The 26,046-nt window shown below is 42.1% G+C and overlaps 1 protein-coding gene across 6 annotated transcripts in view; it reads left to right on the top strand.

The window, feature by feature from the left end:
• LOC124880072 (nuclear factor 1 B-type-like) overlaps positions 1-26,046 on the top strand; it is a 95,456-nt gene that overhangs the window by 21,526 nt on the left and 47,884 nt on the right. The window lies entirely within an intron of this gene.

The raw sequence follows: 26,046 nt of genomic DNA, 5'->3' as shown, positions 1-26,046 counted from the left end.
GAATGTAAAAGTTTTCACATCTTTACAAAGAATATGTTTGAGTTAAAACCGGTCGAGCAGACCATGTCCTCTGTTGTTTTAGATTTTTTATTAAAGAATACAACCAGCTCTACTCGAAAAATAATAATGTATTTCAGCCATGCTTCTCCTAAACGTTCTGTTCTGTATGCGTTTCCTCGAGGCCTCCCTGGTGTAGGCAAGATGACATGATGGAAAGTGCAGAATGGGGCCCAGATGTAGTTTTATATATAGGACGAGACAAGAGTACAGCAGGGCATGACACCAGGCAGAGGGGTTACATATCGCCTGCACTTTATCATGTACGCTGCAGCTTATAGAGATAAGGAGTACAGTGTATGTTCAGTATGCAAAGCAAAGAAAAGAACAGCTGCTAATGGAGCATGATGGGCCAGTCCACTTCTTCATCATGCCGCAGGGATTAAAGCTGGAGGAAGGAGCAGAGGCTAATTACAGAAGTTAGAAAGTGTGATTAAACAAAAATTAACTGTAAAAAGTCTTATGTTTTCATTTGTAGTTTTTGGGCTTTCTTTAGTGTTTTCCCATGAGAATGCCCGCTTTTTTTAAAATCCCTTTAGCTCAAGCAGCAAAGTTCAGCAATATTCTATTTGTTTTGCCATTTAAACTTGTTTGATTTGGCTTCTTCTTACGCCACAGACTGACAAAGCGCACACTGTTTGGAGGCAAATATGCAAAACAAAAAGCATTTCCCCCCACTGTCTTTTTACCCCACTGTCTTTTTTTTTGAGCGAATCAAAGCAACCTTATCAGCGATCAACATATTCACACCAACAGACAGGGAGGAGCAGAATGCCCCATTGACTGATGCTGCCCACCAGGCCGCTTGCGCTGATCTCCTGAAGAAAAGACCTCTGTGGCTGGTGAACCCCACACTCCTCCCAAATGCATCCCCTCTCTTTGCCTTCTTCCCTCCATATATGTCTCAATACTCTTTAAGAAAGAGGCAGAGGGGGAGGCAGAGGAAAATGCAAGTTGTATTGTAGAGCTGCCGAGGGGGGGGATTCTGTCCCATGCTGGCAGTGTAGTTGGGGTGGGATGGGAGGGGCTGAAAAGACGGAGCCGTCACCCGCCAGACTGCAGGAATGTTAATGCCACAGCTCTGATAATTGGATTTTGTACACACCGTCTGTGAGGAACGTCCCGCAACTTTTCCCCTCAGCTCTTATTGTTTGACGTGGCCTTGGACCCTTCAGCAGGGCTCGTCTATGTTTATTCAAGGACTCATGTCTCAATAAAGACTGTATACAATGTGTGTGTGCGTGTGTGAGCGAGTGTGGTGATAGATTTCAGAATCAAACGCAATTGTGTGTGACTGAAAGTGAAAAGACGAAAGTGTCTGAAAAGTTTAAGAGAAATGTTTGGACTTAAAATGGGATTTCTGGAATTTACGTTATTACGCAAGAATGTTGTTTGTGTGCAAGGCTTGCAAAAGTATGAATTCACCCTGAACTTTCCCACATTTCGTCAAAGTACAGTTCGTATTTTATGTGATAGACCAACAAAAAGTTGTGCGTGTAAGGCCAGAAAGAATAGCATGCAAATATGTTTAGTCCCCATCGTGAAGACCAAAGAACACAGCAGACATGTCAGGGGGAAAGTTGTTGAGAAGTTTTAAGTAGGGCTTGGTTACAAAAACAATATTTTAAACTTTGAACATCTAACCAGTCTATTGTCAGAGAATAGAATAAACATGGCACCAGCTGCAAACCAACCAAGAGACGGTCGTTAAGCTAAACAGACAGGCTAGGAAGCCAAGAAACCCATGGTAACTCTGGAGGAGTTGCAGAGGTACACTGCTCAGGCGGGAATCTGTCAACAGGACAATTATAAGTGGTGTACTCCACAGCTTTGGCAGTTTGGGATGAGTTGCAAGATTAATGACTTTGTTAAAAGAAAACCACAAGAAGTCCCATTGAAAGTGTGCAACAAGTTATGTAGGGGACAAAGCAAACATGTAGAAGAAGTTGTTGTGATCAGATAAGACCAACACCAAGCTTTGTGTCGTACATGCAAAATGTGTGGTGGAAAACACTGCAAATGACCCTAAACAAACCATCCCCATGGTGAAACATGGTGGTAGCAGCATCTTGCTGTGGGGTTGAAGTTTTATGTTTGGAATTTACACATGATGGGCATTCATTATTTAACCTTGATGTTTCCGTTGATTAACAATTTTAATAAAATAGTTAACCAATGCTCCCCTATTTTGTCTTATGTGAAAGGGCCCAGTGCAGCTTCTGGTGGCTTTCATATAACCATACATTTAGTATTACAATTTAAAGGGGCATGAGAACACTTTATTTAGAGAAAACCGCTTATTATGTTGAGAAAGATGCTTTATTTGGGCTGAACGACAGTTACAAGTGCAAAACTAACACCATGAACACACCAACCTTGTCTTTCGTGCCAACATGTTGTAGGTTTTCGTCAGCAGAGATGGGGAAGCTGGTCAGAATAATATAATGGGAAAATGGATGGAGCTAAACACAGAATAACACAATCTTTTAAAGGCTGCAAAAGACTTGAAAGTTTCACCTTCCAGTCGGACAACGACCCCAAGCATTGAGATGGAGCTGCAAGGGATTAGTTTAGATAAAATCATATTTGTGTGTTTGAATGGCCTAGTCAAAGTGCTGGCCTAAATCTATTTGAGAATCTCAGCGGCTGATGAACATATGCACACCACACCTTGCAGATTTTTATTTTGAAAAGAAACAGTGAAATAATTTTCATTCCACTCCACATTTATGCATTACTTTGTGTTGATCTATCAAATAAAATTCAAATAAAGTACTCTGAAGTTTATGATGTAACATGACAAAACGAGGAAAAGCTCAGGGGGTGTGAATACTTTACAAAGCACTACATGTGGTTCATAAATGGATGTTTCAAATGCGCATTCTTCACTTTAAACATGCCTACATGGCCTGAGCCTCATGCAGTTAGAAAGTGGGCACACCCACACAGGGGTCAAAGATGAGGAAGCGTTTCTTTTTGGTGGAACATGTGCGAGGCGAACACTGTTCATGATCCCAGATCATTAGGGAAGTTATGGCCCTTGTTTGCGTTGGAGTGGGAGGAGGTGAAAGGGATGGGGGGTTTGGGGGATTTCTGGAATCAGCCGGGTGGCCTGTGACGCTCTGGACTCCCTCTCCCCCGGCCTCCCGTGCTATTTCCACCCAGACCAATCTGGTTAAATATCTCGGCTGTTCTGACCTGAATTCTTCACCGTCACCTCAGAAGACCCTTGCCTTAACCAGCCGACCGTTCGCCCCGGTCCATGCAGTCCCTCCATGCAACGGGCATATGCTTTGTTTGTGTTTAAGACCTGCTTCCTGTATTTAAGGAAGCTGTGTTTGAAAAAAACATGATCCTATTTCCAGCTGTAATCCCTCTGAGTAGAGCTGCGAGGGACAATGACTGAGGTTTTTCTTTTGGAGGAGTGACTCACTATGATTGGATAAACAGCCTCTAATTACATTTAATCTGTGTTAAAGTAAGGCATTTTGAACAACTTTACTTTGGTATGTTTAACAAACAGCTGCTGTGTGGATCCTTTTTTCTAGGATATTATGACTTTAGCTTCACCTCATTGGTTGGTGGGGAAATAAAGAAAAGTGCTGCATTGACATGTGCATGAATCTGCATTCAGGCCTCAACAGAAATAAGAATCTAGAAAATCTTTACTTTCTCTACAGATATTAGAATTAAATAAAATAAATAATCTTATTGTTGTTATATTCCAGTATATTTTAAGTGTCTTGTATTTGGCTCGTACAAGAGCACTGATGCACCGATTTCAAAAGTTTCGGTACTATTCAGATTTAACCCAAAACCTACGTCATTCTAATTGACACCAGAAAATATATATTTTTTTCCAATTTTTGGTTCCTTGCACTATTACACAGAAGTTATTGTAGGTATGGGCACAGTAGAATAACTTAACTCACTGTATTTACACAAAGATTCAATCTAGTCTTATTAAAAACTTTTGAAAACTACATTTTAAATATTACTGTTATAATAGAGTTAAATCCTATTTGTTCATTTCATTTTGATGGGAACAAGTGGGGAGGGGGCAGTAATAGACTTACCCATGCTTCATACAGCTGGGGAACCCCAACATTTTCTCTACCATCTCATTAAAAGTTAAAATTGTAGGAATGATATGACAGAACTTTTTAGCTGTTTTAAAACCTTGGTACACCTTGATACTAATAACTGGCCCACATCTAGTATATACAGGTTACAAAGCCTTCCCTTTCTGTCTATAGCAGTTCAAGCTACTAGACAGAGGTAGTTAATAAAATCCCACCCAAACTGAGATGCTATATGTACAGGGGTTGGACAATGAAACTGAAACACCTGTCATTTTAGTGTGGGAGGTTTCATGGCTAAATTGGACCAGCCTGGTAGCCAGTCTTCATTGATTGCACATTGCACCAGTAAGAGCAGAGTGTGAAGGTTCAATTAGCAGGGTAAGAGCACAGTTTTGCTCAAAATATTGAAATGTACACAACATTATGGGAGACATACCAGAGTTCAAAAGAGGAAATATTGTTGGTGCACGTCTTGCTGGCGCATCTGTGACCAAGACAGCAAGTCTTTGTGATGTATCAAGAGCCACGGTATCCAGGGTAACGTCAGCATACCACCAAGAAGGACGAACCACATCCAACAGGATTAACTGTGGACGCAAGAGGAAGCTGTCTGAAAGGGATGTTTGGGTGCTAACCCAGATTGTATCCAAAAAACATAAAACCACGGCTGCCCAAATCATGTCCCCCATATAAACTAGGCCATTCTGGTTAACCTTTTATTTTTTTTAAATAACCAACACCGCAACATGTCACAGTGCAGGTAATAACAGGAAATGTATACATTTTCTGAATAAAAACAAATCAGTATCGGCCAAGAAAAGCCAGATCAGTGCATCTCTAGGTACAAACTGCTTCATTATTTGATCCTTTTTTTTCTTTCTTTTACAGCTGTGTGCATTTACTATTTGATAACTGTAACTACTAAGTTGTCAAATCTGTGTTCACCTTCATGCACGGCTTTCACCAAGTAGGTCGGTGTTATAAAACAAGTTTAGGTGAAACTCGATTCCATAAAAAAAACTGTAAAGTTAGCAACACAAACACCCTGCAACAAAAAAAATCCATGTCATTTCAGTAGCCTTCAATTAAAGAACCTCACAGTTATAATGAAAAAACATTTTCTTAGTTTAGCTGTTCTTAAAAGAATGAAACAAATTGTTGATCAAAAGCAAGAAATAAAACAAGGTTTCAACCAGCAGCAGGCAGGAGCCATTTATTTTCTCCTACTGTTTTGCTCTTTTCCCTTTTAACCTGGCAGTAGCGTACTTTTGCATAAACAATGATCTGGACAACCACCTTCAGGCTATTGTGGCCCTCCGCTGAGCTGAACTCTGGCCAAGTGGATGTTGTGGCAGGAGGCCGCCTCGCAGGCAAACGCGCAAGCCAACCAGAGGCGTCCGTTCCTGTAGGCAGGCCCCCAGTGGACGACGGCGGAGGATATTACACTGTGACGGCCCCTGGATCGTGTGTGTGAAGGGAACGTGACTTTGAAATTTAAACAGACGAGGGGTGGAGGTGGAGGGGGGCGACTTGGCCCTAGCAAGCAAAATAATCTCGTCTCTGCAAATGTCAAACTAAAATTGAAACTCAAGCCACTTTTTTCTTTTCTTTTTTTACTCTTGGACCTCTATGTGTGCAGCATGTGTGATTTCACATTCTGCTTGTGTTTAGCATTCATAATGAGGTGTTGCAAAATGCACGCTCTCTGCATATCTTGCTCGGCTCACATACCACCTGTATAAACAACAGTGCTGTTGCGAAACAGTTCCAAGAAAAGGCTCTTCCTGGGCTTGTTGTCAAAATGAGGTCAGCGATCACACTACTCTTTTCTCCCTCCGTCTCTCGTTTCCCTCCTTCTTCTGTGTGTCTCTGTCCTTTCAGAGCACAGGAGGAATAAGGTCACCACAGCGTCCTGGAGACACTTCTGCATCTTTGTTTTATTTGTCTTTATTTTCAGAAAGTTGAAGACATCTTACGTCCCAACAGGTACAAGATGATTGTGCAATAATGCAAATACTCTAGCAGTCAGAACAAAAACAATAGGGGAGATTCGACGCTGGAACACCTTGTGTGCTTTCTCCGAGTAACCACAGCGTGAAATCATTTGACACCCCGCTGGTCAGCCTAGTCTGTCCCGGGACACAAAAGCGAGGATCTAAGACGTAAAGGAGTTCCCATGTATCATATGTTTTAGAGTCGAGGAGGCGGCTGATCTCCCTCCCAGAGGCACTGGTGGTGGACCGCGTCGTGTCTGGAGCACTGTAACAGGATCTCCAGAGAGGAGCACAAAATGGGGGCTTTGTGTCCAAGATTTGTTCAGACAATGCCAGATAAGGAAATCCTACAAGGGGGTGAGCAGGCGGCTGTCTCTCTGCCACTTGGAAAAAAACAAATATTCCAGGTCATGCAACCAGATGGGAGCAACAGAGGCACTACCATAACCATCAGTAATCATATTAGGGGAGATCAGTATAATATCGACGACATTAATTTGGTTGGAAAGTTTTGTTTTTACCGTAGAAACATTTTTGTGGAGAGTTTAGAATTACTGGAAGACTAAATGTGTTTAATATTGCCTGCAAATGTTAGCTTTCAGGTGGGAACTTCATGCAGAATCAGTGATGGCCACTTTTCATGGATGAAACACCAGAGATGTTTGGGAGATTTGGCAGAAGGGTTTGTTCAAGAGCACTGGTCAGCAACCTTTACAAGCCTCCACTCCTGTTGAAAACAATTAGTCTACAAAACTATTCGTGAAAAGCTTATCAAGTTTTATAAGCATGCTGTCGATGGCAGGATAACGGTGAATAAACAGATTGTGGCTTCATCGGCACAAATGAGGCCTCTTCTCCAATCTATTGTGGTAAAGAAGGAGCATAGTGGGTCTAAGTCCAGCTATGGGCTATGACTGAAAAAAGGATATTCTGGAAAGAAATGACCATCATAAGGTGGTTGGACTCTAAAGTGAGGAGTTCTGCCATCTGGGGTGAGCTAAAAGTACAGTTCCTGCTCCTGTGCATTGAAAGGAGTCCGAAATGACCCAAAAAAAAAAACTAGTCCAGTGGATACCTGCTTCCTCTAAACAGTGGCTGTACTCCAAGCTGAGGAACTTCTTCCTCCCATCATGGCATCCAGATATGATGTTTTGAGCATCCTATCTGGATGCCTCTATGGGACCTCTCACTAGGGGGAGACCCCAGAGGGAAACACAGAACTCCCTGGAGGGAGTAGTTATATCACTGCTAGCCTAGGAAAACTTTGAGATCCACCAGAATGATCTAGAGAGCGTCGCTGGAGATGGAGGGATACCTGGGTTTCCCTTCTGAACCAGTTGCAGTACCTCCGTGACCCAATCTTGGAGAATTAAAGATGGATGGATGGATGGTCATGTTTTAAAAATATATATTTAATGAAATAATTTTGTTTTATATATAAAAGCAATCACAATAAAATTTTTATTTACACGTTTTATAACAAATGACATCAAACTTTTTCAAAAAGAATGAAAACATTATCTTGAATGAAACGTTATCTATGCAAAATTAGCCCCCCCAAAAAAAGCAGTTTATGATAGATTTCACAAAATAAAAGGAGAGAAAGTTAGTTTTTTTCCATGTGTGTCATTCTGATGTGGAAATTTGATGCAGATATTGCATGACAACATAAAAAACTGCTTAAACTAACCTTGCCACATGTGGATCCGCAGCCCCCGTTTGCAGATGCGAAGTCGAAATATTTTCTAAGTTTCTGCTTGCAGACGCTGATGATTTTCTGCTGGAGATGAGCTCTAACAGCTGGAAATAAGCTTCTGTCTACATCCAACAGGAGGCAGGACTTGTTATATTTCAACATCTTTTACAGTAGTAACAACCGAGGCTGGTTGGACACGGCATGATGCAGGTCAGCGGAGAACTTAGACTACACAGCAACTCTTACCAACACTCACACACGCTCATTTGCGGTAAGCGTTCCCACAATATCTCCCTTGCTGGTTTATCATAAAAGTCTAACAAGAGAGAGGATAAATGTGGGAAAATTGTGGAAAATCTTCTCAAAAAGCCCTCTGCAGATGCTTCGGACATTTCTGTTCTCACATGCCGCTCCTCCGGAACATTCCTAAAACATTTGATCACTCCAGCACATGTGTGAAAATGGCTTTGGTCGGTAAAGATTTCCCCTCTTGCTATTGGGGTTAAGGGTTTAGCATTAGTTATCTAGATTTATAATATCATTGGATTTATTTGTCCTTAAACAACTGTTTAGCTCCACTTTCTTGTCCAAATATGGTCACTTCTGGCTCCCAGAAAAAGGGAAAATAGCTACAAGCTCATTTTGAGGAATAAAAGTGGTTGTTCTGATGCATAAATTACTGTTAATCAGTTCTAATAACAGACTACAGGGTCATGAAATCATTGAATGTGATCTTGCTGTATTATCTGCTTTAGCATGATTCATCAGGTTGTAACAGGACAGTAGATTAGCTCCTGGTAGCAGTAGCAACATTTTTGCATATTCATATAAAGATATCTATTTATAAGGACGATGCATGAACGTTTTTTTACCATGCATCTGATCGGTGGGTGAAAAACACGGTGTTTGATTTAGTTGCACAGATGGCAGAACATTTTCAAGTGCATAAAAGCGTCGAATTTTTACAGAACCTCCTCCACACTTTATTTTCTCCTTTTATTCAACACGTGGCTTTCCCATACGAGCCGAGTGGTTAAGTGAACACCCTGATTACAGTGGTGGCCTGACAGAGCCTAATTCTCTCAACAGTAATAATAAGTCCCATATATGTCTGCTCATAACTGTGACGTGCCCCCAAGGCTGTATTTGTGTGCTGAACAGTCTCTGCAGAGTAGGCTTGCTGCAAGGGACCACATGTGTCTCCAGACCAGAAAACGCTGAAGCCATTACTTGTGAAATTGAAAGCAGGAACCAGTAACAGCAGCCGAAAGAGACAGTTTTGGCTGAGCATTTGGAGGGGGGGGGGTATTGAAGAAAAGGCCCCCGTCAGATGGTAGTGCTCATGCTGACTTGTTGACTGCAACAGGCTGCAGACGATTGAGGTCTACTTGTCATTTCGGCAACCCCTCTCTGTCACGATCTCTCGGCAATGACGCTCTGCTCCTTCTCACCGTTTCAAATTTATTATTTATTATGTCTTCATGTGTATTTGGTTATGGGCTGACAGAGCCCTCTATTTTCTGCCTTTTTGGATGCTGTGATAATTTCCAAAATATTCTGCAATTATGCATGATTAAGAGAGTTATTAGATTCGTTGTTTATTTTTTTAGCCATGATAATGTATTTTAGCAGCACTGTCAATATACAGGATAATACATGGTTTTAGGTCTTAAAAGGTCTGGAAAAGTCTGCAAATGTATTAAATTTGATTCAAATGTTTTACAGATCTGGATGAAAATGGTAAAAATGGAAATCCAGGGAGGAAAAAATATTTGTATTTCAAGACAGGGATTGCTGTCTCTTTAGACTCGAACAGAGGTGTGTTTTTATTTATTTGTTGAATTACAACAACAACTGCTTTTACCCAGAGAAAGAGACATTAACCTTCAACTGAGAAGAACACGATGGAAAGAAACACAATTTGCAAAAACCTCCTAAAGAGTGAATTATGACAATTATGCGTCCCCTATAATATACTGTAGGCTGCTTTAACTAGACATCTTTGTTTGCTTTTACACTAAAGATGACAAAGAAGATCATTCATCCACTGATTAATTTTCTACCCATCCGTCCATCTGTCCATCCGTTTATCTGTGAGTTTATCAGTCCATACATTGATTTGTTTTTCTGTCCATTCATTAATCCAGTAGTATTGCCATCCAGCATCCAGTTCTACACCTCAATGGCCAACAATTGTCAAAGAAATATGGAAAATTGTAGTGTGGAAAAGCATAGACCTTTAAAATGAACAATGTGTAGCAACCTTGATTTTAATGTTGAACCATTGCCCTCTTTGTCAAAGCATCTTTTCAGCGCAGGTTTGCTGCTACCTCTCTTCCCTTTGCAGTTTTCCTTTGACCGCCTGTGCTGCTGCTAGCAGGGACCGTATACATCCACTGCATTAGTTCGGGTTATTGTTTTACACGGCTCGCACATGATGCATTGTGATTGTTGGTCATTTATGTGCAACACATGATGATTTATGGGAAATACGCTTTTTCAGAAGTTCTCATGCTTCGGACAGCTGGAGAGTTTTAATAGTGATCAGTTGTCTGTTTTTATACGTATATACATATGAGTGCAGTTTTACTGTGTATTTGTCATCTGTTCTGAATTTTCTTCCACAGTGATTCACTTGCCCTCCTTGGCCAAGCTAATGCCTCTAGCTTAAAGTATGATTTCAATGCAGTTCATGTAAAAAGGGGGCCGCTTTCTCACATCGCTGGCTTTAAGGTGTGGTTCACTGCTGTTGTTGGGTGTTTATTTATTTCTTTAGTTTAGTTGGTGTTTCACCAGATAAGGGCCCGTGGAGAAGACTTATCTTCAAGCGCGCGTCTGTCATCTGCTGCTGCAGACAGAGCGCTCTTTCATTCGCTCTGGTGAAAGAGGGTTCACAGAGATTTAAGGACCAGCATTGTTTGTGCTCTGCGATGCTTAATCACTTTTGCTTGGACACCATATTAAAAACTTGGGAATTGGATGGGTAAAGAGGCTCTTCCTCTAAAACAATAGGGTGTTCTCCACAAAAAAGGGAGAAAAACGAAGCGCTGCTGCCTCACAGGGCGACTGACGAGGACAAAGGCACACAATCAGAGTAAAGCCAAGAGACAGATCAGATCAGATAAGATCCTGACAGTTAGAGTCGCTGATATTGCTGCCCGATTTCCTACTTTTAAAATGTTCCTGCATTAAATTGTCTAAGGCATGCAGCTCTGTCTCCAGTTTCTCATGTTTTATTTACTTTAAAGGGTAAGATGGTGGCTTATTCCTACTTAACGTTCCCACACCGGCTCCCTTTTCTTTGCTCTCTCTTTCGCTGCAGCCACTGATTACACATAGTGTTTACATATTCCATAGAGCCCTGTGACAGAGATAAACCTCCTCTGATGCTTATCCCCTGGCGACAATGTGGAAACCACTAAGATATAATGTAAACCAAACATCACAGCTGCCCTTTCATGTCTCAAGTGCCAGTTCGACTTGCTGAGCGAGATTATCTTGACTTTGTGGCATTGTTTACGTCAACGCTAACACCATCATGTTTCCTTCCATCTTTTAGTAACCTTGGTGAGCTGTTTTTATGAGTCAGTCTTTTCACATGAAGTTACTGCATGAGTGAGATGTGTCGTTGGTTGGCTTTGTCATTTGAGAAATGTAAGTTAAGCTGTGGAAGTGACTGTTTCTGATGTGAAATGTGATTAACGAACCCCACATCCGCGCTCCCCATAAAGTCGGTTGTAGGATTATACCGAGGGCTGCGCTCGGAGGACTCCTTGGCATTAATTGGCCCGACTCTCCCGCGACTCAGAGTATTGCTCTCACTCTACTCAGCAGACTGCGGTTTGTGTGTGTTATCACTCTCGAGGTCCTTTGCAGTAAATGTGTCACAGGCAAATTGCGTTGGCCTAAAAATACCCTCGCGTCGTCTCACGTTACAGAGCTTCTCAGGCACCGGGCTCTCAGGACCCAATGCTGGAAAAGTCCCAAGCAGTGAAGCCCAAGTCCTGAAACTAAAAATGTTTTGAAATGTTTCCACTGGGGTGCCTGATACTTAGAAAAGGTAAAGAAGAATACTGTCTTGATTAAAAATATTTTCCTGTCATACCAACCAATCTGGTTTGATGTATGACGTTTGGTGTTTGACTTAGTTTTCCTTAAAAAAGCATATCCATACTTACAGTATTTGCAAAATACTGACATCATGTCAGTTAAAAACGCACCACTACAGAGGGCTGACTGGAAGGAGTTTCATACTTCGGACGCATAACCTGCTAACAATGCATAAGCACACCATTACTGAGGAAACAGAAAAGACAGGCGAAGGGTTCAAAGAATCACTGCGGGAACTGTTCTCTTTAATAAGATGTGCTCTGTCAGGTTGATTCAATTCTTTCTTTAAATTTCAGCGGATTTGTTTTTTTTACTTTATTTGTCAGACTCCTGGTCTCTTATTGAGCTCCAAGAAGCTAGAAAGTAATCCACCAAGCTGGAGCTCATCCCTCTTAATTTGTTTGCCCGCTCTACATCCACTGAGATGTTCTCCATCTAAGCCATCACGTTGACAACCCCAAGTGGCGCCTAATATTCCGATTGATTCTCTTCTATAGCTGCTTTGAGGCTGCACTTCTTCATCGGATGGGGCGATATTTGTTCCCTCCTCCTCTTGTTTATAAAAGAGGCTCTGGTAGTGTAGGGCTGAAGTTGCAGTCTGCTGCTTAGCCGCTTGGGCAAAGACGAGGCCGCCTTTGTAACCAACGAGGCACTTCATCTGGTGTATTTTTGAAAATACCAAGATGTTTTAACTGCACTGAACCCTGGAATCCCTGTTTTTCTCCATATGCCGCAGCACTAAATCACATCTCATAGGCTATTTGTCTCAAAGCAGGTCTAAGTTGTTGTAAAGCAGAGAAGTTGTTCTGTTTTACAAGGTGCTAATGACCTGCCAATTCAAGAGTAAAGGCAGAGTGACCAGTTCATTATGTCTAGTGTTTACTACCCGTGCCCCTTTTGACTCCTCATTGAAGTGAAATGCTGATTGTTGTGTTTACATTCTTTGCCACCATCTTGGCTCTGAAGATGCACTTTACCATGACACCTGCTGAACTGCATGATAACAGACAGTGTTTGGCTTCTGTCTTGTCTGCCTCTCTGGCACAAGATCAACAGTAGAAAGACTGTGTGTTTGCTTGCAGAGTTGTATAGTGTCCTGCAGGAGTATGCATACCTCAGGTACCTTTTCACATGTTACAATGACAAACTTCTATGTATTGTATTGGAGTTTCATCTGATACCAAGACATGGCACTTTACCTAAACTAACGGGCTGGGCAAAGAGAGCAGTAATCATAGTAGCACCCAAGAAGCCTGTGAGAACTCCTGTGGAAGAGATGCAGAGGTCTACAGCTCAGGTACGAGAATCTGTTGACAAGACAACTAATAGTGGTTCCCTTAATAAATCTGTAAGATTTATAAGAAGAAAACCATAGTTGACTGAAAGAAGAATTCCCACTGAATGATTGCCACAAACAATATAGGGGGCACAGCAGACATGTGGTAGAAGATGATCTGGTCAGGTTAGACCAAAGGTTTTTGGATCATACGCAAAAGACTGTTTGGTGGAAAACAAACACACCACCCCCCCACTTTGAAAAATGGTGGTGGCAGCATCATGCTGTGCAGATGCTATTCTCCAGCAGGGACAGAGATCTTCTGCTTGAAGGAGGTTCACCTTTAAGCAGAACAAAGATCCTAAGGAGACAATCAGAGTTGAAGTGGAACGGGATAGACCAAAGCATTAATGTGTTGATGGTATAGTCAAAGTTCAGACCTAAATCCAATTAAGCAACTGTGGCTAAACTTGAAAATTGATGTCTACAGTCGCTCTCCATCCAATCTGACTTTACTTGAAGTTTTTTACAAAGAAAAATGGGCAAAGCTGTTAGAGACATGCTGCAGTTGAAATGAAAAGGTGGTTCTACAAAATGTTGTCTCTTGGGGGAAGAATACAAATGCTTTTCAAATTTAAAAAAATTTCTAAAGACATTTTGAAAACTTTATATAATTTTTCTTCTACTTCACAACTATGGACTACTTTAAGTTGGTCTATATAAAATCCAAATGAAATACATTGACTTTTGTGGCTTTGACTTTTACCTATAAGGGGTGTGAATACTTTCACAAAGTGCTGTATTGGCTCTGTGCAGGTGTTGTTGGGAGCTTGCTCTCGATCCGTGTCATTCAATTATCTAATGGCCTCACCTCCTCTCCCTGTCTGATGCGTTTACTGGGGCCTTGTTGTTGTTATCACTTCCTCTGTTGATATGGGCGAAAATAGCAGCGGCTCAACCAAGAGGTGATTTGGTGTCCTGGTCTCAGTGCAATGAGCTCCAGCGGCCTGCTTCCTACCTTTGTGTAGTGAAGAGCTCAGGGCGGGGGGTGGGGGCGTGGTGGTTGGGGGCAGCGGATATGTGGCCTGATCGCCTACGAGGAGGGAAGGAAACCTGCAGTCAAAGGTGATCTCATGCTGCTCCTGTTATTTGAGTCTGCTGAAACATGCTTAATGGATTAGATATAAAACGTTCTACTGCGTGTTATTAATTATTGCACCCAGAAGCACAGAAGCAGCATCCAGTGGAAGCCCTGTTTGGGCTGCTGGTGCTGCAGTTGCATGCCTTTGTCCTCCTGGTCCTCTCTTCACACAGGCCTCTCCTGTAACCTTGAGAGAAGCCTGCACAGGCTCCCTGAGTTCAACGAGTGCATGAGGAATATTTTTGCTGACCGAGCTTGGACCGCCCTCTCTAAACCCCCCCGACCCATCGCCCCTAACTCACTCTCTCCCTTCTTCCCTCCTCGCCATACATACAAGCGCTTTCCCTCCTTAAGAGGACTCCCTGTAGGCCTTGCCTTTCACATTGCCTGCAAAGGAAATACATTATGTGTAAAAAGAATTCCATATGGTGTCCATATACGATCTATGTAATTCCCCTCTTGATTGATAAAAACAAAAAAGAAGTTACCTTCTACGCACAATCACCCCTTTGTGCAGCTTCTGCGTTGATACACTAAAAACTCTGTAAACCGCATTTATTTTACACCCAACAGTGATATCTTTTTTTAATTAAAAAGTTCCAGGCAAGCATAAGCAAGCCAAACCAGTTCAACAAGAACACGCAGATAAAAATATATCACTTCCTTCTTCCTCGGAAAATACCTGAGAGGCAGTTGCAGCCAGTTTTTAAGGAGGAGTGGCTGACATCAGCTGCTAGAGTTTACAGGAAGGCCTGCCCGCATGCATGCCTGTCTTGGCTGGCGAGTTGGAGTTGGGGGGGGTTGGGGTGAAGAGTCTGCTGCAGTCCTACGGGCAGGCTGTTCCAGGTGAGCCCTGCCAAGTTCAAGTGGCTTGGACCTAGCCCTGTGCCTCAACACGGGAAGTGTTTCTGCAGGCGCTGCCAACCTCTGCGAGAGCTGCGACTGTCAGTGTCAGGGAGGAGATAGTGTTTTCTACAAGCACATGCACGTTCAAGCCCCGAGGCGGAAAAAAAAAAAGTTTGGCAAGGACGCATGTATATATGTAGATGCTTGCCAGGAGGGGGATTACTGGAGTTTGCTCCAGTGGTGGCCCTTTGATGTTCCTTCCAGTTCCCATGATGCAATACTCTGGCGAGGACGAGGAGATTCTTTTTATGACCTTTAAACAGATTGCACCCCAAATTCTGGGCAATTACAATTTGAAATCTCAGCAATCCTTTAAGTTTAGGTCTGATTTTTTTCATGCGGTGTTTTGTAACTACCACTGAAAGCAAATGTTTTCATACCCCTTCAACTTTTTTACACTTTTTTACATAACAGCTACAAACATCAATGTATTTTATTGGGATTTTATGTGATGGATAAACACAAACCAGTGTAAAATGGCCAAAGAACAAAACGCCGTTTTCAAAATTGATTACAAATACCAAAAATGTTAGGTACCCTTTACTCTAGGATCCCTAAATACAATCCAGCACAACTTGCCTTTTGTAGTCGTCTATAAATAAATAGTGCAGCTCTTCTGTGAATGCCTCAGAGACTTGTCATAGAACATTAGTGAACAAACAGGGAGAAAGATGTGGAGAAGATTAAAGCAAGGTTAGGTTGTAAAATAATATCCCAACCTTGGAACATCTCAAGGAGCTCTGTTCACTCGATCATCTGGGAATGGAAAGGGTATGGGACAACTATTAACCTACCAAGAGATGGCTATCAACCTAAACTAACAGGCTGTGAACGGAAAGCTTTAATTAAGTTGCAGAGAGCTACAGCTCAGATGGGAGAATCTATTTGTTGTGTACTCCACAAACTGGTTTTTATTGTAGAGTGGCAAGAAGAAAGCTATTGTTGGAAAAAGCCATAAAAACGTTTGGTGAAAGTTTCCTACAGACAGGCATGTAAGGAACAAAGAATGTGCTCTGCTTAAAGTGACGGAAAGTAAAACATGGTAAACAGTGAAACACAGAGGTGGCAGCGTCATGCTGTGGGGATCTATTTCTTTAGCAGAGTTTATGGGTAGATAAAAGGCGTTAAACGCAGGTCTATCCCGGAAAAAAATCTGTTAAGCTACAAAAGACTTGAGACTGGAGCAGATGTTCAAATTCCAGCAGAACAACGACCCTAAACACACATACCTCAATCCAATTAAGAATCTGTGGGAAAACTTGAAAATTGAAGTTCACTGTCACTCTCCATCCAATCTGACTGAGCTACTTTACAAAGAAGATCGGGTTAAAATGTCAGTATCTACTTGTGCAGCTGGCAGACAGACTTGCCTAAAGATTTGCAGTTGTGGGGGAGGGGTTTCTAGAAAGTATTGACATACATTGATGTTTGTGCAGACTGTGAGATATTTTTATGCAGCTTGAACCAGTACCCCTGGGGGAGAATTCAGATGGGGGCAACCTTTCCATGAATTTGTTCCTTTCAGCATACAGATGTCTTCCCAGAAACATGAAACATAAACAGAACGTTCCTGTTGGCTGTGGTTGCCTCCCTGTGCTGAACCAAGGCAGAACAGGAACTACCTCAGCTACCCTGCAGCCCCCTCCACCCCCAAACCTCTGCTCTCCATGAGTAAACTTTTGGTATCTCAGATAAAGTGAATGCAACTTGCTCGGATTGTTGGAGGTTGACTGCAGGGCAACTGCAAAGCCCACCGCGGTGTGTCTCTGATGGGACATATCTTAGCAGGCCAAGGAAGTGGAGGAAGGCATTTTGGGGTGTGGGTTGTTACAGGGAAAAGCAGCAATAGGGAAATTCCTGTTTCCGAACTGATGGAAAAAGTGACTGCTGGGTTCCGCTCATGCCGCTCTGTGTCAAAACAGCCGAGTGCTGCCATCATCTGTGCAAATATTTCAAGAGATTAAAGTTTGGGAGCCGCGTGGGAAAAAAGCTGCAGCAGCAACAGAACAGCAAGATTTAGGACACAGAACCCATCCCTTCTTAGCATTATAAGAACAACAAAAATACAGAATGTAAGTTATCTGGAAACCTTGTTAGAGTCCTAACAAAACACCTTTCACATTTCATTGCACAGTTTCATGTTTAATCATTGAATAGTTTTTTTTTTAATCAAAGCTAAATATATTTTTTTCTACATAATCTCCATTTACATAATATGAATGTCAACACTGTTTTAAACATGTCATGCATTTTTTGCATTGTTTTGCATCGTCCTATATGTGCAAACACCTTGCCAGTGGCGTTAAGCTAGCTGCAATAAGCTGCTGATATAATGTTTTCAAACCTTGAAAGCAAACCATGCAGTGGCCTGCTCTGTGGATGCCATTGTTTATGACTCCCAAACAACAGAATCTGAAATGAATTTAGCGCCTCTCTTCTTCCCACAGCAAGCTGGCTTTGTGCAGTCAAACCACATGTTACTTCCCCAACAGGCCCTGGTAGCAGAGAAAGGATTTGTTAATCTGTTGTCTGCTTTCTTTTGACCGGGATGTGGGACAGAGTTTTCTCAGTTTTGCTGTGAACATCTAGAGAGCATGGTGCTGTGGATCAAATTTACTTGCAACGGATTGTCATCAAAGTTTTCTGGTATGGAGCACGCAGGTGTGTGTTAACACAACGCCAAGTTGGAAAGATATCAATTCTGACCTTATAGAAATTTATATAAATGGCAAAAGCCCAAGGGCTCCATTTCAGACTCTGCAGGCCACAGTTCCCATTACCAAACCTAATATAAAGTACTGACCAGCTATTGCTTCTAAAGACACATTGACATAAGAAAGCATCTTCTACCTAAAAGAAGAATCAGGCAGTTCTGGTTTTTTGCAAACTTGCATCTGAATGAAGCACAAGACCTTTAAAACAATTTTCTTTGATGAGACCGAAGTCGAGACGTTTTGCCAGAATGCACTACAATAAAACAAAATAAAACACATCATGTCAACACTTTAAGGCAACTGTCAAGTACAGTAATGGAGGGGTGATTATACTGGGTCATGCAATATTATGAAGATGCAGGCCACATTTTTACAACAAGGTCAGATATAGATAAAGTCGTACAGAAAACACCTTCTGCTGTAAAGATTCTCTAAGTTGTTGAATCAAGGGGTGTACTTAGTTTTTCTTCTAATTTCTTCTGTATTTTTGCTTTCTTCTAAAAAGTAATGACGGTGTGGATTCTTTTGTGTGTTTTTTGCACACTTAAAACTTTTAAAACTTGATGAAGACACGATTATCTGTTATATCCTGATTTATTAAAACCCTATGTTTAAAAAAGGGTGCACTTTATTTTTGCAATGAGCTCATGTTGGGCTGTTTTGCTGCAAGGCAGAGCCTGTAGACTACACACCTTTGTTGCTTTTGCCCAGATATCTCCTGTCAGTCAGAGGATCCACAAGGAAAGGAGCTCTGCTGTCTTTGGAGGACTGCCAGTGCTGTGACCTTGTGACAGGCACAGAGCCACCGCCCCTTCTTAAGTTATATTAGAATCTGCTTTATGGCACCGTTTTATTACTAACCGGCATCAAACTGACCAAATAAACATCTACCTGGTGCGCTGACTCCACATGTGTTTGTGAAATTGCTTGTTTAGTTCACCTAAAAAGCATTATTCAGGGGTCTTGTGCCAGTAGAGACACCAACAGGGCCCACTCTCCCCCCAAATGAACCCTCTTGCCCTGGAGCCTCTCTCCCCTCGAATGCTTTGATTTGGACCAGCTCCGTCGGGGGCCTCTGAAAGCCCCGTCTCCAGGATCATTAACAGGAAAGGAGGGATTTTACTGGCCATGCGGCATGCAGCCGGCTTTTAAACCACCATCCAGCTCCTCAGCGGCCCTGCTGCATCTCAACAGCTTACAGCCTCAGGAGTTAGCACAGCTTTTCCATCATTACTGGACCATTCCAGGTTAGGAATTAAGGGAAAATGTGTACATTATTAGGCACAAGGTTCTTTACCAGCTTTCTTACCTCTAAGAAAATCAATAGGCATTTAAATCGGAACAATCTGATCAAAAGTTCATTTCCAGCTTTTTGGTTCTTGACAGAATATAGCCAGCAGTAAAAGCATTGAGGTTTGATACCCAGCTTGATGCATGTTTGCGTACTAAATGAGAAGAAATGATGATACAGCAGCACAGTAGCATGGATAGTAAAGAAGAAAGCACCATTTGCACCTGCTGCTTCATTCCCTACTGGAGTTGTAATGGCAAAAATAAACTGGCTCGACATCTGCTGGCAACGTCAGTAGTCTGTTTTTATGCTTGTAATGACACATTAAACTATGTGGTTGATTCCCCCACCCCTCCACCTCCTTCTTCAGTCTTTATCCCGTTCCAAAGGAGCAGTGCCAGCAAAATTGTCCGAATTAGTGCACGCTTTGTTTTCTTTGTCTATTTCAGGCCAAGATTTGGTCTTAGATGTGGTGGCCTTCTACAATCGCATAATTCCTTCCATGTCGCCAAGTTTAAAGGTGTGCGGGGGCGTGTGTGTTTGTGTGCATTTCACTGTTGCCACTCGCTTGGCACAGCTCTGAGAGTGCAAACAACGGCGATGGGTTGCAGGGATCCTCGGTGGCCTCTCGCCCAGCTGGAGGAGAGCCATTTTTTTTTTTTTTGCCCTGAGTGGGAGCGCCCAGTCGTGGCCAGTGGGAAGTGCTCTGTGCTGAGGCATGACGCAGCCTTAAGCTTTGACAATCAATGACAGATCTTAGACAGAGGCTGATCAGACCCAGTATTATGCAAGCACAAGTTATGCGACTTTGTCTCTGAACATTAAAGCAGTTTTCATCTGTAGCTAAGTGAAGGCTACTAACAACCTGTTGTCTTTTGGGTCCTTGCACTGTTCTTAATTCAATATTTATTCAACTACAGCATGCAGGCTGCATGGTGGTGCAGTTGTTAGTGCTGCTGTGTTGCAGCAAGAAGGTCCTGGGGTTGATTCTCAGGCTTTGGGTTTCTATATAGAGTTTTCATACGTTGGTTCTTATTGGATACTTCCTCCCTCCATCCAAACACAAGCATTTTTGTTACCGTGTAATGCATTATTGACCTGTCCAGGGGGTATACGACGTTTTGCCCATTAACTATTAGATCAGAGACATGTTCCAGCCCCCCCTTTGTGACCCTGCAGGGATTAAGGGGGTTAAATAGTTATATGGATTGCCACAATTGATTTTCAGTCTACTTTCAAATAATCTACAGTCTCATTTTACAGGCATGCTTGTTGAAAGCTATCAGGGCTCGTGACTGAGATAGAGTTGTAGGTAATGCAGCCTTGGCTAACTGTTCCTTCTTATCAGCGCCAACCAAAGCACCATCAAACACACAAAAAACATTTCTGGAGCTAGTTCATTCCAAGTTAAACAGTTAGAAATCACATATTTCTTATATTAAAGATACAGTACTATGCAACAGTCTTGAGGCATTGCCAAGATGTTGATATTTAGCTTTCAGGGATCTAGTATTTCTTGTTATCTATTGAAGTGGTTTAGATTTCTGAAGGTCTTTGAAAGCTTTTCTCTAGACTTCAGTTTTTTTCACTCATTGCAGGTTGTAGGAGGGTGGTGTTTTGTGCAGTAGCCCTCTGAACTCTGACTTACGAGTTGTTCAGGCTCAAAACGGCTCCTACACTAAATGGATGAACTAGTAACAAGTCTACACATACTAGACCACTAAGCAACTAAACTAAGCAAGAAAAATTGATATGGGTTTTTAGACTTTTTGTTACTAATATCTCCCACAAATACATACTTTGCTCTAATTTATTTGGGTGAATCTATGACAACCACCAAAGATGACCCAGTTTAACAGACCTAAAATAGTATTTTAGCCACATCACGGTGATTCCCATAGAGTTGTTAACTTTGCATCTTTACTGCATTTTGACTTTGACTTTCTTTCTCTCAGATATTCTTAATCTCCTGTAGATACCTTTTTGAATACTCGACTCTTCTTTTGTCATTTTTATTCAAGCACAAAGTGGACAAGTCCAAATGAACTTCTCAAAGACTTTCGAAGAGAATGCTTTACCGTTGAATGTGACCAATTTAAATTCCAAGATAGTCCGTCTGCTTGAATGCAAAGTCTCAAACAAAATTTAGAGGTGGTTTAATACTTGTGCACAGAACTACGTGCTTAAAAACAATATTTATATAATGGGATGTGTGTGCAAGTGGCTGAAAGAAAGTATGCAGTGAAGTCTTGTTAAACCTTGTTAGTATCACCACTGGACTCCTGTCCCTGATCCATGATCTATGGACCAACTTGTCTCTCTCAGGAGAGCAGGGAAATTCCCAGACCCCCAGATACACCCTCTTACCCCCGCCATCCCTCATTCCTTCTGTCCCTCCTCCCTCTGGACCAGTCGAGACGTACAGGTTTGAACCCTCTTTCTGTGTTTCTGGCCTCCAATGCCCATTGCCACTCAACCAGCAGGGGTCCGGTGCATTTGTCTCATAATTATCCGACTGGACAGGGGGGGTTTTCTGAAGATGAAAGAGGCAAATAACAGAGCTCCTCTGTCAAAGGTCTGTCTAGCTGACTGGGGGGGGGACAGGACAAGGGGGTGGGTTTGGATCTATCTCCGCCGTCCTCTCTCATTCGTAGCTACCCACCACCTTTAGGATATCATGCACACACACATCTCCTCAGAGCTTAATCGCCAGCAGTGAACGCTCGTGCACAGCCCCCTCTCTTCTTTCAGCCACCCCACTGATTCATTCACAACTACAAAACTGCAGGAATACCCCCCACTCTCACATCCTGAGACTTCAGACCCACCCCCCCATAAACTCCTCACGCCATCATCTAGCCACCTACCTCACCCATTTGCCCACTCCCTCATCTGCCTCCTCTTGTCCCCTCCCCTCCTCCACCTTTTTCCTTCTTCTCCTCTTAACTACTGGCTAGGAGTTAATGGACTGTTTTGGCTGGTCTCCAGACGGTGAGTGTCACCTCATTAGCCTATAGCGGCTCGCTCCCAGACTGCTCCCTGTATATGTGTGTTTGTGTGTAGGAGGAGGACTACAACGACGGAATGTCATTGGTCTGCCCCCCCACCAAGCCTACCCTGCACCCCTTACACCACCCCACGTTATACCCCTCACCATCTCTCCTTCCCACCGCTACAATGAATGGGAAAACACGCATGCATAATTAAATCCATAGTTTCGTCCTCACTCCACCCACCCTTCCCTCCTTCCTTAAAAAAAGAAATGCTCCTGCTTGGAAGTTTGCCACCAGGGAAGAAAAAAAGAGCTTGGAAGTAAGAGAGACGTGGCCAACCTCGCACCCTTGTATGGACCTTATTCCCTTTCATCCGGGCCCGCCGAATGGCAGGGTGGCAACAGCGGGCGAATGTAAATGCCAGCCGGTCCTGCCAGTCAATTACACTGCAACAAAGCTAATTGTTTGTTTGGTGCATACCGAAAAAAAAGAAAAAAAGATGCAAGTCTGGCTGTTGATGGGGCTTTTGTTTCAACACAGATGCAAAGTTCCTTTTTTTTTCTCACGGGCTAGACAAGATGTCGACGGAACGTGTGAATGATGAGACCACACTTCAGTTGCTTACTCTTGGAAAACATAAAGACAGATTAAAGCATACATGTAATTAGTACCTTCAAAAGCCAGACATCATTTGCACTATTGAGATTGTTCACAAAATTAAATCAAAAGTAAGATTTCTCACAACAAGCTACGCATCTAGTTAGTCCGGATAAAAAAAAAAAACTGAGAACATAGATTTAAGGTTGCAGGATCACCCTTTCAAAACTGTAAATTAGGTGTACCACAAGGTTCCATATTAGGACCACTGCTTCTCTGTTTCTCTCTAAAAAGTGTTGTTTATTCTTTAAATCACACCAGAACTGTCTGTGTTTTTTACACAGGGATGTTTTGTTGGATTACCAAGACCATATTTAAAGTGTCAAATGTGACAAATGGCAAAAACTAATACTAAGTGCTTTCGTTTGATAAAATCATGTCTGCCTGCAAAGGCTGCCAAATTATATTTGCAAGGTTGGATTTTGTCACAGGTCCAAGCAAACCAATTACTTTTAAAGCAGTGAAGTGGAATCATTGGAAAATCCATAAAAAGTATAAAAGGCGTGAAAGATGAGACTACACTTTCTTTTTTTGGTAATATTTAAACAGCTTGAAGCATTTCTGTTGTTATTACCTTAAGTATTTTTTTATAAGGTTTAGATTTCTCCATAAACTTCAATAGTACAAATTCTTACAAGCTCTTCATCTGTTTATTTCATATTTAAAAAAATAAAGAACAGTGTATTAAAGTGAACACTATAACACAACCTTTTAAAAGTGTAAAATGGGAGGACCACAAGGTTCACCCTGTTTTATTTTGAAAAAAATATTTGGTGTTTTTTTCTTTGAATTGCACCAAAACTGTTTCAATGTGTTTCACAATGAAACAAGAGAAATACAAAATTTACATAACTTAAAATATCTGGATGTTGTGTTGGATTTCCAAGTAGAATTTGGAGCATATATAAGAGCCATTAGTATGTCTATTTCATACACAAAAAATATAGTATAAGTTCAATCCATCATAATTGTTAATTGGAAGTACCACAAGGTCATATTTTAGGACACATGCTCTTCTGCTTGAATATTAGAGACATTTATAGAGGTATAAAGATGTATACAGATGTAACTTTGCTATCCCAATAGCAAATTGCCAAGTAGTTGAAAAGGCAAATGGCCGGCGTCTCAATGTCACTGAAGAACCTTTTTTTTGTCTTTGTATGGCACCCCAGTTTTCTCATTCTGCTCTACAATCAGATGCAAAGTAAGTGATTTATAAAAAGAGAAATCTGAAAAGTAAATAAGTCAAGTAGATGGCTTAAACAGAGAAAAATCACACCAATCCACAAAGCCTACATCCGTGACTTAGCTTTTTTTATTTGCTGTTATTTTCTGCTGTAATTATTTTTTAGCAATTTCATGGGTGTGTGTTGCTCTTAAGTTTGGTATTGTTGCTGGTTTAAAAAAAATTCTAACTGGGTACTGAGTACTGGGTACTTAGCTATCAGCTAGAGGACCTATGCACAGGACAAGGGTTGCTTATTTCTAAATATTAGATTGTTTTATGTTCTGTCCCTGATTAAAAGCATTTAAAAAATGACTAATATTTGTCTAACCTTTACATTTGCCTAGTTAGGCCTTAAACTTGACTCACACATATAAACATTTTCCAAAAATCAAGAAATATAAAAGTTACAACCATAAAACTTTTGACGGAAATAAATACTATGTATGTTTTAAAATGCTGTGCTGTGTGGGTGTAAGTGTCCTTGTAAAGAGAATTACTACAAATTTTAGTTGTAAAATGTCAAATAAGCCTAATGCTAAGCTTTGAAATGTCTTTTTTGGAGTCATAAGCTGCTGGGAGTCAACCATTGTGAGAAAAACAATAATTTTAAGGAGCCTGAATAATAAACCTTTTGAATTCAAGTCATAATATTAATAAAAGAAACCCCTCTTAATACGGTTGTCAGGGTGTTGTGAACGATTGCCCAGTTGGGGCAACAAGCTGAGAGCAAAGTGACAGGAACAGAAAGGGAAAAAAAGAAAGGAGTGTAATAAATAAGAGAAAGGAAAGACCACATTGTGAGAAAAGGGCAAACATAGCAGGACCGGGAGGGGGTGGAAACATTAAGTGGGGGCGCAGTGTGCTGACTGGAGACCAGCCTGCTCATTTTTCATCGGACAGATGAGCCACTGTGTCGCGTTGTGTTGTTGCAGTTTGTCTGCAGCCAGCTCGCTGACTGCACCGTGCAGCGGCTCTCTGCGGGACACTGGGTGCGTGCCTCTGTGTGTGCACACGTGTTCTGTCTGTCACTGCGTGTACATTTAATGTGCAAATGTAGCATGACTACATGAATGGAGGCTCCTTTTAAGAGCCGTTTGTGCACAGCCAATGCATACGATGCGTGCATCTGCTCAGAGGTGGGTAAACTTTACATCACAAATTAAAAAGGTGGGGAAGTTGAATTTGGATGGATTAACCCTCATCTGCATCCCTAGTTTCCTGGCTTTGTGCTCACCAGGTTTTCCCCAGTCCTCATCCTGGGCCGGTGTGGTTAATGATCCGCTGGGCCATTCAGCACGTTGTTCGGGGCCCACTCGTTGCAGAATGAGCTCCCTCCCCGTCCGCGCTGTTTGGTGACCTCAATGAGGAGTCTGTTGTCCTCCTGGCTCAGTTAAAACGCTCTCCTCTTTTCACTGCCGTGAGAGTTTGCGGAGGAGAAGGCACGGAGACTCCGAGGGGAAAAGAAGAAAGAGGGCCCGCTCTTTGCCCGCATTAGTATGCAGCGATTAGAAACAAACACACACACAGACAGACACATTGTGACAGCATAAGGCCTGAACGTGCTCTTGTCGAGGGACGAACATGGATGCAGAGAAATACAAGTGAGCTGGGTCACGCACAATCAACCGTGCTCACACATACACTCTGCCCAGGTTCTCATTGTTTCAGTCTGGGCTGGGATCCCACTTGATTCCTTACGTCTCCAAACCCTGACAGACCTACTGAGTCTATGTGTGTTTGGGTGTGTGTGTGTTTTCCCGCTTCGCTGAACAAGTCAGTGATGTCTGTCTTGAAGAAAAGATGGTAACATTTCATTGTCCGCGCAGACGTCTCAACTTTGCCCCTCTCAGTTTTTCACCTTTTTCTCTTACATTCGTCTCTTTGTGTGGTAGTGTGTGTGT

Source organism: Girardinichthys multiradiatus, chromosome 14 (genome assembly GCF_021462225.1).
Source record: "Girardinichthys multiradiatus isolate DD_20200921_A chromosome 14, DD_fGirMul_XY1, whole genome shotgun sequence".
NCBI lineage: Eukaryota > Metazoa > Chordata > Actinopteri > Cyprinodontiformes > Goodeidae > Girardinichthys > Girardinichthys multiradiatus.
This window is presented reverse-complemented; position numbering and strand designations above follow the sequence as displayed.